Here is an 18410-nt window from a genome sequence, read left to right on the forward strand (position 1 = left end):
TGCAGGCAGAGCAGGCAGTGCCGAAAGCAAACGACATTACCTTGGGTGTGTTTCTTCTTGTCTGAACATGAATTCCAATTAGGTGTGTTTTGTACATTGTGGGTTGTGTTCCAAACGGCACCCTATTCCCTACATAGAGCACTACCCTATGGTCCCTGGTCAAAAGTAGTGCACTATATTAAAGGGAATAGGGTGCCTTTTGTTACCTGCTAAGTAGATAGACAGGGGGTACACTGGTTACACAACAACGCCTGGAGAAATAGGCCTTGACTCGACTCCGCATAGTAGAGCAGTGAACATCAATCCCTCTGATGGAACTCTTGTCTTAGGTTACGTGCTAAATGGCATCCTTTCCCCTGTACAGTGCACTACTTTTGACCAAAGCCCGACATGCCCTGGTCAAAAGTAGTGCACTACCCAGGGAATAGGAACACATTGCGGAGGCGGACTAAATCTAGAGCAGGAACTCACCGGGGCCTTGTAGGGAAAATATATTCTAGTCTTTCTTCGTCCTCTCTCTCTCTCCTCTCTGCCGCTGGCTTTCTGACCGTGTCTTCTCACATTTAGTGACGACTACGTCGAGCGATTCTCATTCCGCAGCGATGGAACAAAAGGAGGAGGAAGTGCGTCTCATAACAAATGAAAAGAAAATGACATTCATTCTGTCCTCCCTTATCTACCTGGTCCCATCCAATGGAGGATGGTTAGTGTAGGAATAGAGAACTGTTCACCAAGATCATTAAGTTAGGAGGTGGTGATGAGAGGGAGGTGGTGATGAGAGGGAGGTGGTGATGAGAGGGAGGTGGTGGAGGTGGTGGAGGTGGAGGTGTCGATGAGAGGGAGGTGGTGATGAGAGGGAGGTGGTGATGAGAGGGAGGTGGTGGAGGTGGAGGTGTTGATGAGAGGGAGGTATTGATGAGAGGGAGGTGGTGATGAGAGGGAGGTGGTGGAGGTGGTGGAGGTGGAGGTGTTGATGAGAGGGAGGTATTGATGAGAGGGAGGTGGTGATGAGAGGGAGGTGGTGGAGGTGGTGGAGGTGGAGGTGTTGATGAGAGGGAGAAGGTGATGAGAGGGAGGTGGTGGAGGTGGTGGAGATGGAGGTGGTGATGAGAGGGAGGTGGTGGAGATGGAGGTGGTGATGAGAGGGAGGTGGTGAGAGGGAGGTGGTGGAGGTGGTGGAGGTGGTGATGAGAGGGAGGTGGTGATGAGAGGGACTGACGAGGAGAGGAAGGACTTTAGGGTTTATAGCACAGGCCTTTAGATGACTGACCATATGAAAACATCACACACACATACAGTATATATATATATACGACATATACACACACATACAGTATATATATATATATATGTGACACACACACACACACACATACATATATGTATATATGTCTGTATGTCATATATATATATATATATGACACACACACATACAGTATATATATATATATATATATATATATATATATATATATATATATATATATATATATATATATATATATATATATATATATATATATATATATATATATATATATGACATACACACACACATACAGTATATATATATATGACATACACACACACATACAGTATATATATATATGACATACACACACACATACAGTATATATATATATATATATGACATACAGACACACATACCCTATATATATATATATATATATATATATATATATATATATATATATATATATATATATATATATATATATATATATATATATACACATATATATATATAAATTACACCCCTCCCCCACACACACCTTAGTGGCTCAGCCATATGAAAACATCACAGTTGAGCTGAAAGGCTCTTAAAGGGATTGCTTTTATAGATGTAATAATCCTGCTCTCTCTGAGCCAAGACACACACACACACACACCGACAGACACACACACACACACCGACAGACACACACACACACACACCGACAGACACACACACACACACACCGACAGACACACACACACACACCGACAGACACACACACACACACACCGACAGACACACACACACACACACCGACAGACACACACACACACACCGACAGACACACACACACCGACAGACACACACACACACACACACCGACAGACACACACACACACCGACAGACACACACAGACCCCCACCCCCCACACACACACACACACACACCGACAGACACACAGACACCCCCCACACACACACACCGACAGACACACACAGACACCCCCCACACACACACAGATAGACACACACACAGTCAACGCACCCAGCCACGGCCAGCGGACTTAAGTGGAAGAGGCTATCTGGTAATGCTGTGCTGTAGAGCACGGAACCCTATCACACACCCAGGGGTTAAACCAGTGATGTATATTAACCCTGGATTGCTGGTGCTATGTATTGGCCAGTGAGAGGCATTGAAGGCAAAGGTTGGCCATATTGGCATTCCCCAGAAGAAGCAATCCTCCATAGGAATGAATGGAATTCTACATTTTTTTCAATTAAATGTTTCAAGGAGAAAAGTACATGTATTTACATATTTGTTGTTGTTAGTGGGGACAGTAACATTAGTCATCTCCAAAAATTATATTTTTAGGAAAATGTTTTAATATGTTTTTCTATAAATTTACAAAAAAACTTCTCACGTAATATAATGGAATGCATTAAGCTGACCGTAATAGAATAAACGTGGTAAAAAAATGAATGTACACGTCAATAAATGCCTTTCTATAGCTACTGAAACATGTTTTACAATGATGAGGGAGAGCCAAGATGGAGGCACGGTGGCTTCAACACAATGATTAGGGAGAGCCAAGATGGAGGCACAGTGGCTTCAACACAATGATTAGGGAGAGCCAAGATGGAGGCACGGTGGCTTCAACACAATGATGAGGGAGAGCCAAGATGGAGGCACGGTGGCTTCAACACAATGATGAGGGAGAGCCAAGATGGAGGCACGGTGGCTTCAACACAATGATTAGGGAGAGCCAAGATGGAGGCTCGGTGGCTTCAACACAATGATGAGGGAGAGCCAAGATGGAGACACAGTGGCTTCAACACAATGATTAGGGAGAGCCAAGATGGAGGCACGGTGGCTTCAACACAATGATGAGGGAGAGCCAAGATGGAGTCACAGTGGCTTCAACACAATGATTAGGGAGAGCCAAGATGGAGGCACGGTGGCTTCAACACAATGATTAGGGAGAGCCAAGATGGAGGCACAGTGGCTTCAACACAATGATTAGGGAGAGCCAAGATGGAGGCACGGTGGCTTCAACACAATGATGAGGGAGAGCCAAGATGGAGACACAGTGGCTTCAACACAATGATGGGGGAGAGCCAAGATGGAGGCACGGTGGCTTCAACACAATGATGAGGGAGAGCCAAGATGGAGGCACAGTGGCTTCAACACAATGATGGGGGAGAGCCAAGATGGAGGCTCGGTGGCTTCGGGCACGGTTGCTTCAAAACAGCGCCCCCCTAACAGTCATCTAATGTGTATATAAATTATTGTTTTAAACCAAGCCCACAACGAGAGTAAAGGTTAGGATCCGAGTTCCCCACAACAGACAGCAGCAGGCCCATCGTTACAGAGGAAAGCAGCCTGCTTACCATCCACGCTGTGTTTGTGTATTGACTGTGAGTGTGCTTATGTGTGTTTACCATCGATTCCGCAACACAACAATTACCCAAGAATGTGTGTGTGTAATTATACAATGCAGGGAGTTGTTCTCTTATGCCGCAAATCAAATCAACTAAAGATGCCGCATTGATTTCTTTGTGTTGCCTAAATTATACATGTTCACTTATACAGAGCCGAGCCCCAACCAGCCAGCCAGTCAGCAAAAAGCATTAAGAACTAAACTCAGCAAAAAAAGAAATGTCCCTTTTTCAGGACCCTGTCTTTCAAAGATCATTTGTAAAAATCCAAATAACTTCACAGATCTTCATTGTAAAGGGTTTTAACACTGTTTCCCATGCTTGTTCAATGAACCATAAACAATTAAGGAACATGCACCTGTGGAACGGTCATTAAGACACTAACAGTTTACAGATGGTTGGCAATTAAGGTCACAGATATGAAAACTTAGAACACTAAAGAGGCCTTTCTACTGACTCTGAAAAACACCAAAAGAAAGATGCCCAGGGTCCCTGCTCATCTGCGTGAACGTGCCTTATGCATGCTGCAAGGAGGCATGGGGACTGCAGATGTGGCCAGGGAAATAAATTGCAATGTCCGTACTGTGAGATGCCTAAGACAGCGCTACAGGGAGACAGGATGGACAGCTGATCGTCCTCGCAGTGGCAGACCACGTGTAACAACACCTGCACAGGATCGGTACATCCGAACATCACACCTGCGTGACAGGTACAGGATGGCAACAACAACTGCCCGAGTTACACCAGGAACACACAATCACCCCATCAGTGCTCAGACTGCCCGCAATAGGCTGAGAGAGGCTGGACTGAGGGCTTGTAGGTCTGTTGTAAGGCAGGTCCTCACCAGACATCACCAACAACATCGTCGCCTATGGGAACAAACCCACCGTCGCTGGACCAGACAGGACTGGCAGAAAGTGCTCTTCACAGACGAGTCACGGGTTTTGTCTCACCAGGGGTGATGGTCGGATTTGTGTTTATCGTCGAAGGAATGAGCGTTACATGAGGCCTGTACTCTGGAGCGGGATCCATTTGGAGGTGGAGGGTCCGTCATGGTCTGGGGCGGTGTGTCACAGCATCTTCGGACTGAGCTTGTTGTCATTGCCGGCAATTTCAACGCTGTGCGTTACAGGGAAGACATCCTCCCTCCCTCATGTGGTACCCTTCCTGCAGGCTCATCCTTACATGGCCCTCCAGTATGACAATGCCACCAGCCATACTGCTCTTTCATTGTGTGATTTCCTTCAAGACAAGAATGTCAGTGTTCTGCCATGGCCAGTGAAGAGCCCGGATCTCATTCCCATTGCGCACGTCTGGGACCTGTTGGATCGGAGGGTGACGGCTAGGGCCATTCCCCCCAGAAATGTCTGGAAACTTGCAAGTGCCTTGGTGGAAGAGTGGGGTAACATCTCACAGCAAGAACTGGCAAATCTAGTGCAGTCCATAAAGAGGAGATGCACTGCAGCTGGTGGCCACACCAAATACTGACTGTTACTTTTGATTTTGACCCCCCTTTTGTTCAGGAACACATTATTCAATTTCTGTTAGTCACATGTTTGTGGAACTTGTTCAGTTTATGCCTCAGTTATTGAATCGTGTTATGTTCATACATATATTTACACATGTTAAGTTTGCTGAAAATAAACACAGTTGACAGTGAGAGGACGTTTCTTTTTTTTGCTGAATTTAGTCTGCTCCAAAGCCCTTTAGTTCCCTAATGTGTGCATGGATTTAAGAGATCTCTCATGAATTGATCAGAGGGCCGAGGTACCTTTTATATCGTTTGCAATTTGGTAGATTGATCCTAATGGGGTAAGGGGAGAGGGGTTGGTGTCCAAAATGGCACCCTATTCCCGATATAGCTAGTGCACTACTTTTGGGCCATAGGGTGTATGGTGCCATTTGGGACACAGCAGGGGGCCATTTGCGGTGTTATGGAGATGCCAGGAATTCCCATTAAGTAAGATTGACCTGGTCTCTCTGATTGGTTCTACTCTGTTCTATTCTCTGAGCTGCTGGGAGAATGCATAGACTACTGAGGGGACGGAGGGAGAAAAAGAGGGAGGGATAAAGAGAGAGAGAGGGAGGAGAGTGAGAGAGACAGGGGGAGAGAGAGAGGGAGGAGAGATGGGAGGGGAGAGGGAGGGAGAGAGAGAGAGAGATAAAGAGAGATGAGAGAGAATAAAGATAGACAGGAGAGAGAGAGAGAGAGAGAGAATAGAGGGAGAGAGAGCGAGAGGGGGAGAGAGGGGGATAGAGTGGGAGAGAGAGGGAGAGAGGGAGAGAGAGAAAAAAGAAAAAAAGAGAGAGAAAATTAAACTAAGAGAGAGAGGGAGAGCTAAAGAGAGAGAGCTAGAGAGAGAGAGGGGGAGAGAGAGGGCGAGAGAGAGAGAGGGGGAGAGAGAGAGCTAGAGAGAGAGAGGGGGAGAGAGAGGGCGAGAGAGAGAGAGGGGGAGAGAGAAGGGGAGAGAGAGAGCTAGAAAGAGAGGGGGAGAGAGAGAGAGAGAGAGGGGGAGAGAGAGGGAGAGAGACATCAGGCTACTCTCCATTGACATCCTGTTCTGTTCAGTTCTCTGTCATGTAGCCTCCACTCTGACTGGGGAGATCAATATGACCTTACCTCCACTGCCCAGCCAGGCGCTGCTCTGAAACCTAATTACTGATATTCAGCTACAAAGTCATCATAGTCAGCCTGTCAATATCCATCAGGGATCATTACTCACCTAATGAAATAGGTTATTTAGGGTTGCTTCGCTGACACCAGGCTACACCAGGGGGTTTGGCTACAGCCATCTCAATTTGCCTCTCTCGCTCATTCTCTCGCTCTCTCCCGCTCTCCTTCTCCCAGAAGCACTGACCTGAAAAAGGAAAAATTGACAGCAGAAAAAGAGGGAGGATGGATATAGAGTGTGAATTCTTCTGCTGTTGTTTTAATTCTGTGGGTTTTTGTGCTTGTAGGTTTTTCAACCGCCATCCGCCACACAGTGCCAGATAAACAATATAACAAAATCCCCAAATCCCAAACTAAGTTGGAGTCCTGAAGGCCACGGAATACATAACCACGCACAGGGATATTACAATACTGTGATGTACTATACACCCCATTCAGGGATATTACAATACTATGAAGTACTGTACTGGGGCGGCAGGGAAGCCTAGTGGTTAGAGCGTTGGCCTAGTAACCGGAAGGTTACAAGTTCAAACAGTTCAAATCCCCGAGCTGACAAGGTACAAATCTGTCGTTCTGCCCCTGAACAGGCAGTTAACCCACTGTTCCTAGGCCGTCAATAAGAATTTGTTCTTAACTGACTTGCCTAGTTAAATAATGGTAAAATGTTTTAAAAAATAATTCTGGGATATTACAATACTATGAAGTACTGTACACCCCATTCAGGGATATTACAATACTATGAAGTACTGTACACGCCCATTCAGGGATATTACAATACTATGAAGTACTGTACACGCCCATTCAGGGATATTACAATACTATGAAGTACTGTACACGCCCATTCAGGGATATTACAATACTATGAAGTACTGTACACGCCCATTCAGGGATATTACAATACTATGAAGTACTGTACACCCCATTCAGGGATATTACACGTCTCTTAGTTCCTTAGGTCCTCAAACACCCTTAACGTTGTTTCTCTGGTTTTGGTTCTATGAATTGTACTCTCTACACTCTCAAGGTTACAGTTGAGGGTTTATTTGTTTTCACAAAACCCTTTCCCCTCTACTGCAGAACCTCATAATGAACACTTACCAGAACTCTTGTCATCCAAACTCCCTCTCGACATTGTACAGCAAGCAGACAACAAGGAGAACTGGGATTGTGGGAGAATGCCAAATGTTAATACAGTCAATAAATCAATAGGCTCCTGTAATTGAAATTGGTACCCATCTGGGGTTAGCTAACAGTCAGTGAGTGAGCCAGCCAGACAGCCAGCCAGCCTTCACTCCTCTCAAAAGAGAAACACTGACCCCTTCAGGCCCGTAGCGGAACTGCACACTCTGTCACGGTTTCACATCCCCGACCCGTTTTAGTGTTGATTAATAAGGTTAATTTTACATGAGGATACTGGATGTTAATGCTCACTGTGCCACCTTGTCTAAGCAATTACCAGAGAGGGCAGAGCTGCTGTTGGGTTATCAAACACAACAGCATTCCTCCTGAAGCTCAGCTATAGCATGCTGACGTATTCATGCAGCAGGCCAGCGGTAGCCAACCCTGGTCCTGAAGGACCGCAACTACTTCCTGTTTTTGCAATCACTGAACTGATCGATTAGCTCAGTTGGTCAGGTGTGTTGCCTAGTTGGGACAAAATCCCTGCAGTAGGCTGTGATACTCCAGGAACAGGGTTGTCTACCTTGCAGTAGGCTGTGATACTCCAGGACCAGGGTTGTCTACCCTGCAGTAGGCTGTGATACTCCAGGACCAGGGTTGTCTACCCTGCAGTAGGCTGTGATACTCCAGGACCAGGGTTGTCGACCCTGCAGTAGGCTGTGATACTCCAGGACCAGGGTTGTCGACCCTGCAGTAGGCTGTGATACTCCAGGACCAGGGTTGTCGACCCTGCAGTTGGCTGTGATACTCCAGGACCAGGGTTGTCTACCTTGCAGTAGTCTGTGATACTCCAGGACCAGGGTTGTCGACCCTGCAGTAGGCTGTGACACTCCAGGACCAGGGTTGTCGACCCTGCAGTGGGCTGTGATACTCCAGGACCAGGGTTGTCTACCTTGCAGTAGGCTGTGATACTCCAGGACCAGGGTTGTCTACCCTGCAGTAGGCTGTGATACTCCAGGACCAGGGTTGTCTACCCTGCAGTAGTCTGTGATACTCCAGGACCAGGGTTGTCTACCCTGCAGTAGGCTGTGATACTCCAGGACCAGGGTTGTCTACCCTGCAGTAGGCTGTGATACTCCAGGACCAGGGTTGTCTACTCTGCAGTAGTCTGTGATACTCCAGGACCAGGGTTGTCTACCCTGCAGTAGGCTGTGATACTCCAGGAACAGGGTTGTCTAGCTTGCAGTGGGCTGTGATACTCCAGGACCAGGGTTGTCTACCCTGCAGTAGGCTGTGATACTCCAGGACCAGGGTTGTCTACCCTGCAGTAGGCTGTGATACTCCAGGACCAGGGTTGTCGACCCTGCAGTAGGCTGTGATACTCCAGGAACAGGGTTGTCTAGCTTGCAGTGGGCTGTGATACTCCAGGACCAGGGTTGTCTACCTTGCAGTAGGCTGTGATACTCCAGGACCAGGGTTGTCTACCCTGCAGTAGGCTGTGATACTCGAGGACCAGGGTTGTCTACCTTGCAGTAGGCTGTGATACTCCAGGACCAGGGTTGTCTACCCTGAAGTAGGCTGTGATACTCCAGGACCAGGGTTGTCTACTCTGCAGTAGTCTGTGATACTCCAGGACCAGGGTTGTCTACCCTGCAAAGGCTGTGATACTCCAGGAACAGGGTTGTCTAGCTGCAGTGGGCTGTTTCCAGGAGGGTTGTCTACCCTGCAGTAGGCTGGATGGTCCAGGACCAGGGTTGCCTGCAGTAGGCTGTGATACTCCAGGAACAGGGTTGGACCCTGCTAGGCTGTGATACTCCAGGAACAGGGTTGACAGCTTGCAGTGGGCTGGATCCAGGACCAGGGTTGTCTCCTTGCAGTAGGCTGTGATACTCCAGGACCAGGGTTGTCTACCCTGCAGTAGGCTGTGATACTCGAGGACCAGGGTTGTCTACCTTGCAGTAGGCTGTGATTCCAGGACCAGGGTTGTCTACCCTGCAGTAGGCTGTGATACTCCAGGACCAGGGTTGTCTACCTTGCAGTGGGCTGTGACTCCAGGATCTTCTACCCTGAAGTATGATTCCAGGACCAGGGTTGTCTACCCTGCAGTAGGCTGTGATACTCCAGGACCAGGGTTGTCTACCCTGCAGTAGGCTGTGATACTCGAGGACCAGGGTTGTCTACCTTGCAGTAGGCTGTGATACTCCAGGACCAGGGTTGTCTACCCTGAAGTAGGCTGTGATACTCCAGGACCAGGGTTGTCTACCCTGCAGTAGACTTTCTGTTTCGTGAAAAGCTTCCGGCGATGAGAAGACGTCCTGTTTTTTGAGGTTGTTGATGGGATGGTGCACCAGGCCTGAGTTAAGAGGAACAGTGGGCAAGCTGGGAGAGTAACAGACAGGCAGGGATGGTGCACCAGGCCTGAGTTAAGAGGAACAGTGGGAAAGCTGGGAGAGTAACAGACAGGCAGGGATGGTGCACCAGGCCTGAGTTAAGAGGAACAGTGGGGAAGCTGGGAGAGTAACAGACAGGCAGGGATGGTGCACCAGGCCTGAGTTAAGAGGAACAGTGGGGAAGCTGGGAGAGTAACAGACAGGCAGGGATGGTGCACCAGGCCTGAGTTAAGAGGAACAGTGGGAAAGCTGGGAGAGTAACAGACAGGCAGGGATCTACCACCAGGCCTGAGTTAAGAGGAACAGTCTTTAAGCTGGGTAGTAACAGACAGGCAGGGATGTTCCACTACACCTCTACCAGTTAAGAGGAACAGTGGGGAAGCTGGGAGAGTAACAGACACAGGGATCTCTCCTTGTTTCCTAGAAGGCTAGAAGGAAGATTTATAATGTATTTAGACATTCTGTGTGTACAAATGTTTATTCTCTTGCTAGTCAACATCGTCAAATGTCAATAGTGTAAGTGACACGATCTTCGTCTGACATGTTCCACTACACAGTGAGACCAGATACTAATCTCTCTTTCTCTCGAATCACCCAACAAGCCTGTTCCTCAGGACACTAAGTTCCACTCCACACTCTACCACCACCGAGGAGGTAGCCTGGTCTACATCTCTTTAACCCCAGGATCAGCTGTATCCACCTGGCCTGACATGTTTCACTACACCTCTACCACCACCAAGGTACTGCTACACCTGGTGCCCCACCTGTATAACCTTCACGACATGTTCCACTACACCTCTACCACCACCAAGGTACTGCTACATCTCTTTAACTCTCACCTGTATAACCTCCACGACATGTTCCACTACACCTCTACCACCACCAAGGTACTGCTACATCTCTTTAACTCTCACCTGTATAACCTCCACGACATGTTCCACTACACCTCTACCACCACCAAGGTACTGCTACATCTCTTTAACTCTCACCTGTATAACCTCCACGACATGTTCCACTACACCTCTACCACCACCAAGGTACTGCTACATCTCTTTAACTCTCACCTGTATAACCTCCACGACATGTTCCACTACACCTCTACCACCACCAAGGTACTGCTACATCTCTTTAACTCACACCTGTATAACCTCCACGACATGTTCCACTTCACCTCTACCACCACCAAGGTACTGCTACATCTCTTTAACTCACACCTGTACAACCTTCACGACATGTTCCACTACACCTCTACCACCACCAAGGTACTGCTACATCTCTTTAACTCACACCTGTACAACCTTCACAACATGTTCCACTACACCTCTACCACCACCAAGGTACTGCTACATCTCTTTAACTCTCACCTGTATAACCTCCACGACATGTTCCACTACACCTCTACCACCACCAAGGTACTGCTACATCTCTTTAACTCACACCTGTATAACCTCCACGACATGTTTCACTACACCTCTACCACCACCAAGGTACTGCTACATCTCTTTAACTCACACCTGTACAACCTTCACAACATGTTCCACTACACCTCTACCACCACCAAGGTACTGCTACATCTCTTTAACTCACACCTGTATAACCTCCACGACATGTTTCACTACACCTCTACCACCACCAAGGTACTGCTACATCTCTTTAACTCTCACCTGTATAACCTCCACGACATGTTCCACTACACCTCTACCACCACCAAGGTACTGCTACATCTCTTTAACTCACACCTGTCTTTCATTTGATTGGTTTACTGGAAAGTATGTTATAAATTATAAATACACTTTCAACTAAAGTTTGATTTGACTCGATATGAGGTTGTGTTACCTACCTTAGTTGAATGCACTGTCTGTAGCAAGTCACTCTTGATAAGTTATACATGTAATATGTTTTTGATTTGATTTGAAGGTTCCCCCGTCCGAGACGACCCAGAACGCCCTGTCCACTAAGAAGACGTGGCCCTTCAACACCAAGCGCCCCCCCATGTCCCCGGCCTACAACAACGAGGATAATGAGGCGTGGAACGGAGACGAGGAGACCGGGCCGTTGGTCATAGAGAACCCCAGGGACTACTCTACGGAGCTCAGCGTCACCATCGCCGTGGGAGCCTCGCTGCTCTTCCTCAACGTTCTAGCCTTCGCAGCGCTTTACTACCGGAAGGATAAACGGAGGGAGGCTTTGGGAGGTCGCCGCGGTCAACCCAGCCCACAGACCCGCCACGGCCAGGCTACGTCCAACGACATCGGTCACCACCAGGGTCCCAACGAGGAGGAGATCATGTCCCTGCAGATCAACCAGACGCACCACGAGTGTGAGGCGATGGGGGTGGGGAACCCGGGGAATGACGGAGGGCTGCGTCTGGCCTCGCTTCCCGACTACACTCTGACCCTGCGGAGGTCACCGGACGACATCCCTCTGATGACCCCCAATACCATCACCATGATCCCAAACTCTCTGGTGGGGATGCCCAACCTGCACCCTTACAACACTTTCACAGCTGGGTTCAACTCCACCGGCCTGCCCCACTCCCACTCCACCACCCGGGTATAGCTTTACGGAGGAGAGGGATGGTGGAGGAGAGGAGATGGTGATGGAGCAGGAGAAGAGGATTCTGTTTTATAAATATTACAGGGAAAGGGTTTGGGGGAGGAGAGGAGAGGAGAGGGAAGGCAGGAATACGTGAGTGGGATTAAAAAGTCAAGAGATTTAACTAGACTTTTACTACCAAGAAGAGGACAGAGAGCGTCTGAGAGGAGAGGAGAACTCACTGCTTTCTGTGTGGATGTCAAGTTGTGCAGAGCTGCCAAAATCAAACTGCTTCTCCTCCCTCCCTCGATGGGATGGGGCTGAGGAGGGAGGGGTCCTTTCTGCTGTGTTTTTCTTCTAAGAGTCATTTTAAACGCCTTTTTAAGCAGACAGGGGAGATTATCAACACTTTGTTCTTGAATTCATAACACCAAGAGAAAAGTTATTTTTCTTTCTCATCTTCGTCTCTCCCGAGGGAGACAGAAAAGACACGTCTCAAACAAAGGCCTCTACCAGGAAGTTGGCATAATGTTAGTCGCTTTTTTTTTTCTTCAATGCCTTACGAAAAGCTTGTTTTGTTTCGATTTCTCTCTCTCTCTCTCTCTTAATTTCTATTCCATGTGGATTGTGTGACATTTTGACGTGAATCAAAAGACACAAGTGACTGAATCGTGAACAAATACAGAAATAAATATAACCACACAAATTGTCTTTTTTTAATCTCCCATAGAGAGGATTTGTCTGGAATAGACTCTGCCATCCCAGAAGACACCATAGGGGTAACAACTATGTTACTGTGATTGTTTTGTTAAGAACAAAAGTGCATATTTTCACCAATTTATCTGTTAAGTGATCGGATCTTATCTCTCTGTTAAGTGATCGGATCTTATCTCTCTCCACGAAGTGTGCACTTTTACACAGACGCACACTGCTCAGCGCACCTGTGTGCATATAAACATGGTTGTGTGTGTGTGTGTGTGTGTGTGTGTGTGTGTGCGTGTGCGTGTGCGTGTGCGTGTGCGTGTGTGTTGTGTGTGAGCGTGTATGTTTGCACACCAGCGTATCCATGCGTGTGTGTGTGTGTGTGTGTGTGTGTGTGTGTGCTGTGTGTGTGTGTGTGTGTGTGTGTGTGTGTGTGTGTGTGTGTGTGTGTGTGTGTGTGTGTGTGTGTGTGTCTGTGTGTCTGTGTGTGTGTGTGTGTGTGTGTGTGTGTGTGTGTGTGTGTGTGTGTGTGTGTGTGTGTGTGTGTGTGTGTGTGTGTGTGTGTGTGTGTGTGTGAGTGTGAGTGCCAGTGTGTGTGTGTGAGTGCCAGTGTGTGTTTGTGAGTGCCAGTGTGTGTGCTTACACAAGTGTTTTTGCGTTTGGAAGGCGTTTTATGTGGCGGGTGGGAGGGAGGGGGTGGAGGAGGGTAGGAGTTCTTTCTCATCTTGTTCATTCGGTTCTCTGTCACCAGTGTTGTTTACGCTGCAGCTGCGTCTCTGGGTGTACGTCTTTACTGCCAAATAGCACTTTTGTTATTTAAAAAAAAAAAAGTTATATATGTCTAATTTTGCTTAAAGATTACAAAAATAAATCTATTATTTTACATGTAAGAGAAAAAATAGCTAAAGATTCAACTGAACTAACTGACATGATTCCATTGACTTTATAAGAAAGGGAGAGAATCTCTTGAAAAGCAGACAGTGACCTGTTTGCACTGAATAGACTACATCAGTGCACACTTGTTTCTTTGAATATACTGTATATATATATAAATATGGGCATACATACACATACGTATAGGGCTTTTACAGAGAAATATCCCTCCCATGTAACTACTCTACTAGTAAACTACTGTTAAGCAGTTCAGAGAGGTAACTACACTAGGTAACTAGTACTACTGTTAATATCAAACTGAAAGCACCACCAACATGTATGAAGGTCATTTCTGTGTTACATGCTGTCTTCGTCATCGATAACATCATGAAGCTGAACAACCGACTGCTCCAGGTGGCTTTGTACGAGCTCTATATGTATATTTATGTATAAATATATTTAATATTTATTTATGTATACCAGACGATGCTGATTGTGCCAAATTAAAACCAGAAAAATGGAAACGTTTCACTCAACCTTTTTTCTTGTGCTGAGATTCTTTCTTGTTTTTTTTTTTATGGATTCTGTTTCTGCTCTTCATCATCTCTCACTTTCCTTTTAGATTTAGATTAGAATTCTGGAAAAATCCCCAAAACAGACATTTTTATCTCAATGTTTTTTTTCTCTCTCTCTCTCTCTCTCTCTCTCTCTCTCTCTCTCTCTCTCTCTCTCTCTGTCTCTCTCTCTCTCTGTCTCTCTCTCTCTCTGTCTCGCTCTCTCTCGCTCTCTCTCTCTCTCTCTCTCTCGCTCTCTCTCTCTCTCTCTCTCTCTCTCTCTCTCTCTCTGTCTCTCTCTGTCTCGCTCTCGCTCTCGCTCTCTCTCCTTTCTCAACACATAACAAAATCAGGCTAAAAACCTCTTCCAACAAAGCCACAATTATGATTTCTTCGTGACTTCCTGCTGGTAGTCAGGTTTGAAGGGAACAGTACTCTTGATGAGAAAGAGAATACATTATTATATACTGTATGACTAAGCATTGTGAATCCTGTGGTGCCAGACAATGCAGTGTCTAGTCAGTCCATCACAAACAGCAACACCATCAGACAGGAGAGGGAGGAGGTTATGGGAGAGGAAAGAGTCGTCTTGTTCAGTACCGGTCAACCACCTCCAGCCCAGTGTGAAATCTTGGATCCATACCAAATAGCATCCTATTCCCTATATAGTGCACTCAGAACTATGTATTCAGGGTCTAGGAGGGATGCTGCTTATGTATTTAGAATGTTCAGTCATTCAGTTACAAAACATGATTTAAATATTCCCCATGTCATGTTAATGGAGAACTAACATGGCTGCCATAGAATGTTGACGTGTCATGTTAATGGAGAACTAACATGGCTGCCATAGAATGTTGACATGTCATGTTAATGGAGAACTAACATGGCTGCCATTGAATGTTGACGTGTCATGTTAATGGAGAACTAACATGGCTGCCATTGAATGTTGACGTGTCATGTTAATGGAGAACTAACATGGCTGCCATTGAATGTTGACGTGTCATGTTAATGGAGAACTAACATGGCTGCCATTGAATGTTGACGTGTCATGTTAATGGAGAACTAACATGGCTGCCATAGAATGTTGACGTGTCATGTTAATGGAGAACTAACATGGCTGCCATTGAATGTTGACGTGTCATGTTAATGGAGAACTAACATGGCTGCCATAGAATGTTGACGTGTCATGTTAATGGAGAACTAACATGGCTGCCATTGAATGTTGACGTGTCATGTTAATGGAGAACTAACATGGCTGCCATAGAATGTTGACGTGTCATGTTAATGGAGAACTAACATGGCTGCCATTGAATGTTGACGTGTCATGTTAATGGAGAACTAACATGGCTGCCATTGAATGTTGACGTGTCATGTTAATGGAGAACTAACATGGCTGCCATTGAATGTTGACGTGTCATGTTAATGGAGAACTAACATGGCTGCCATTGAATGTTGACGTGTCATGTTAATGGAGAACTAACATGGCTGCCATAGAATGTTGACGTGTCATGTTAATGGAGAACTAACATGGCTGCCATTGAATGTTGACGTGTCATGTTAATGGAGAACTAACATGGCTGCCATTGAATGTTGACGTGTCATGTTAATGGAGAACTAACATGGCTGCCATTGAATGTTGACGTGTCATGTTAATGGAGAACTAACATGGCTGCCATAGAATGTTGACGTGTCATGTTAATGGAGAACTAACATGGCTGCCATTGAATGTTGACGTGTCATGTTAATGGAGAACTAACATGGCTGCCATAGAATGTTGACGTGTCATGTTAATGGAGAACTAACATGGCTGCCATTGAATGTTGACGTGTCATGTTAATGGAGAACTAACATGGCTGCCATTGAATGTTGACGTGTCATGTTAATGGAGAACTAACATGGCTGCCATTGAATGTTGACGTGTCATGTTAATGGAGAACTAACATGGCTGCCATTGAATGTTGACGTGTCATGTTAATGGAGAACTAACATGGCTGCCATAGAATGTTGACGTGTCATGTTAATGGAGAACTAACATGGCTGCCATAGAATGTTGACATGTCATGTTAATGGAGAACTAACATTGCTGCCATAGAATGTTGACGTGTCATGTTAATGGAGAACTAACATGGCTGCCATAGAATGTTGACATGTCATGTTAATGGAGAACTAACATGGCTGCCATAGAATGTTGACATGTCATGTTAATGGAGAACTAACATGGCTGCCATTGAATGTTGACGTGTCATGTTAATGGAGAACTAACATGGCTGCCATAGAATGTTGACGTGTCATGTTAATGGAGAACTAACATGGCTGCCATTGAATGTTGACGTGTCATGTTAATGGAGAACTAACATGGCTGCCATAGAATGTTGACGTGTCATGTTAATGGAGAACTAACATGGCTGCCATTGAATGTTGACGTGTCATGTTAATGGAGAACTAACATGGCTGCCATAGAATGTTGAAGTGTCATGTTAATGGAGAACTAACATGGCTGCCATAGAATGTTGACGTGTCATGTTAATGGAGAACTAACATGGCTGCCATAGAATGTTGACGTGTCATGTTAATGGAGAACTAACATGGCTGCCATAGAATGCTAATCAGGCACTGATTTAGAAATGTGATACCAGGTGTGTGCAATTCATTTTTCAAGTAGCATTCATTTTTCAAGCAGCAGACCTTGTAGGGTCAGAGTTGTAGGGAATAGGGTGTTCATTTGGGACACAGATATCGTTAAGGTATCCATATTGGGATGGCAGTGTAGCCTAGTGGTTAGAGGCAGGTAGCCTAGTGGTTAGAGGCAGGGTAGCCTAGTGGTTAGAGGCAGGGTAGCCTAGTGGTTAGAGGCAGGTAGCCTAGTGGTTAGAGGCAGGTAGCCTAGTGGTTAGAGGCAGGTAGCCTAGTGGTTAGAGGCAGTGTAGCCTAGTGGTTAGAGGCAGGTAGCCTAGTGGTTAGAGGCAGGTAGCCTAGTGGTTAGAGGCAGGGTAGCCTAGTGGTTAGAGGCAGGTAGCCTAGTGGTTAGAGGCAGGTCGCCTAGTGGTTAGAGGCAGGTAGCCTAGTGGTTAGAGGCAGGTAGCCTTGTGGTTAGTGGAAGGGTAGCCTAGTGGTTAGAGGCAGGGTAGGCTATTGGTTAGAGGCAGGGTAGCTTAGTGGTTAGAGGCAGGTAGCCTAGTGGTTAGAGGCAGGTAGCCTAGTGGTTAGCGGCAGGTAGCTTTGTGGTTAGTGGCAGGGTAGCCTAGTGGTTAGTGGCAGGGTAGCCTAGTGGTTAGTGCCAGGGTAGCCTAGTGGTTAGTGGCAGGGTAGCCTAGTGGTTAGTGCCAGGGTAGCCTAGTGGTTAGTGCCAAGGTAGCCTAGTGGTTAGTGGCAGGGTAGCCTAGTGGTTAGAGGCAGGTAGCCTAGTGGTTAGAGGAAGGTAGCCTAGTGGTTAGAGGCAGGTAGCCTAGTGTTGGGCCAGTAACCGAAAGGTTGCTAGATTGAGTCCCTGAGCTGACAAGGTAAAAATCTGTCCGTCTGCCCCTGAACAAGGCAGTTAACCCCCTGTTCCTAGGCCGTCGTTGTAAATAAGATGTTGTTCTTAACTGACTTGCCTAGTTAAATAAAGGTTTAAATAAAACATTTAAAATCTGGACAACCTCAGAATCACAAGCAGTTGGTAATTCCTTCTTACTCTGAGGCTGTCCTAATACGCCCACTGTACTCCTTAATAAACAACCTCTCTCCTGAATGGATTGAGGAACTGTACCTGTGCTGTACACGTTGTAACAGGCGTTATGACATTCCAATAATGAGTTCTGACAGGCTACCAGTTATAACAGTGTTATGACAGGATACCAGTTATAACAGTGTTATGACAGGATACCAGTTATAACAGGATACCAGTTATAACA

General features: G+C 46.4%; 1 pseudogene; it reads left to right on the plus strand.

Annotated features, from left to right (window-relative positions):
* The window catches only part of LOC118363919 (neuroligin-3-like), a 516872-nt pseudogene extending 503461 nt beyond the window's left edge, over positions 1-13411 (plus strand).
* The last annotated feature ends 4999 nt before the right edge of the window (positions 13412-18410 follow it).

This window comes from Oncorhynchus keta, chromosome 30 (genome assembly GCF_023373465.1).
Source record: "Oncorhynchus keta strain PuntledgeMale-10-30-2019 chromosome 30, Oket_V2, whole genome shotgun sequence".
Classification (NCBI taxonomy): Eukaryota; Metazoa; Chordata; class Actinopteri; order Salmoniformes; family Salmonidae; genus Oncorhynchus; species Oncorhynchus keta.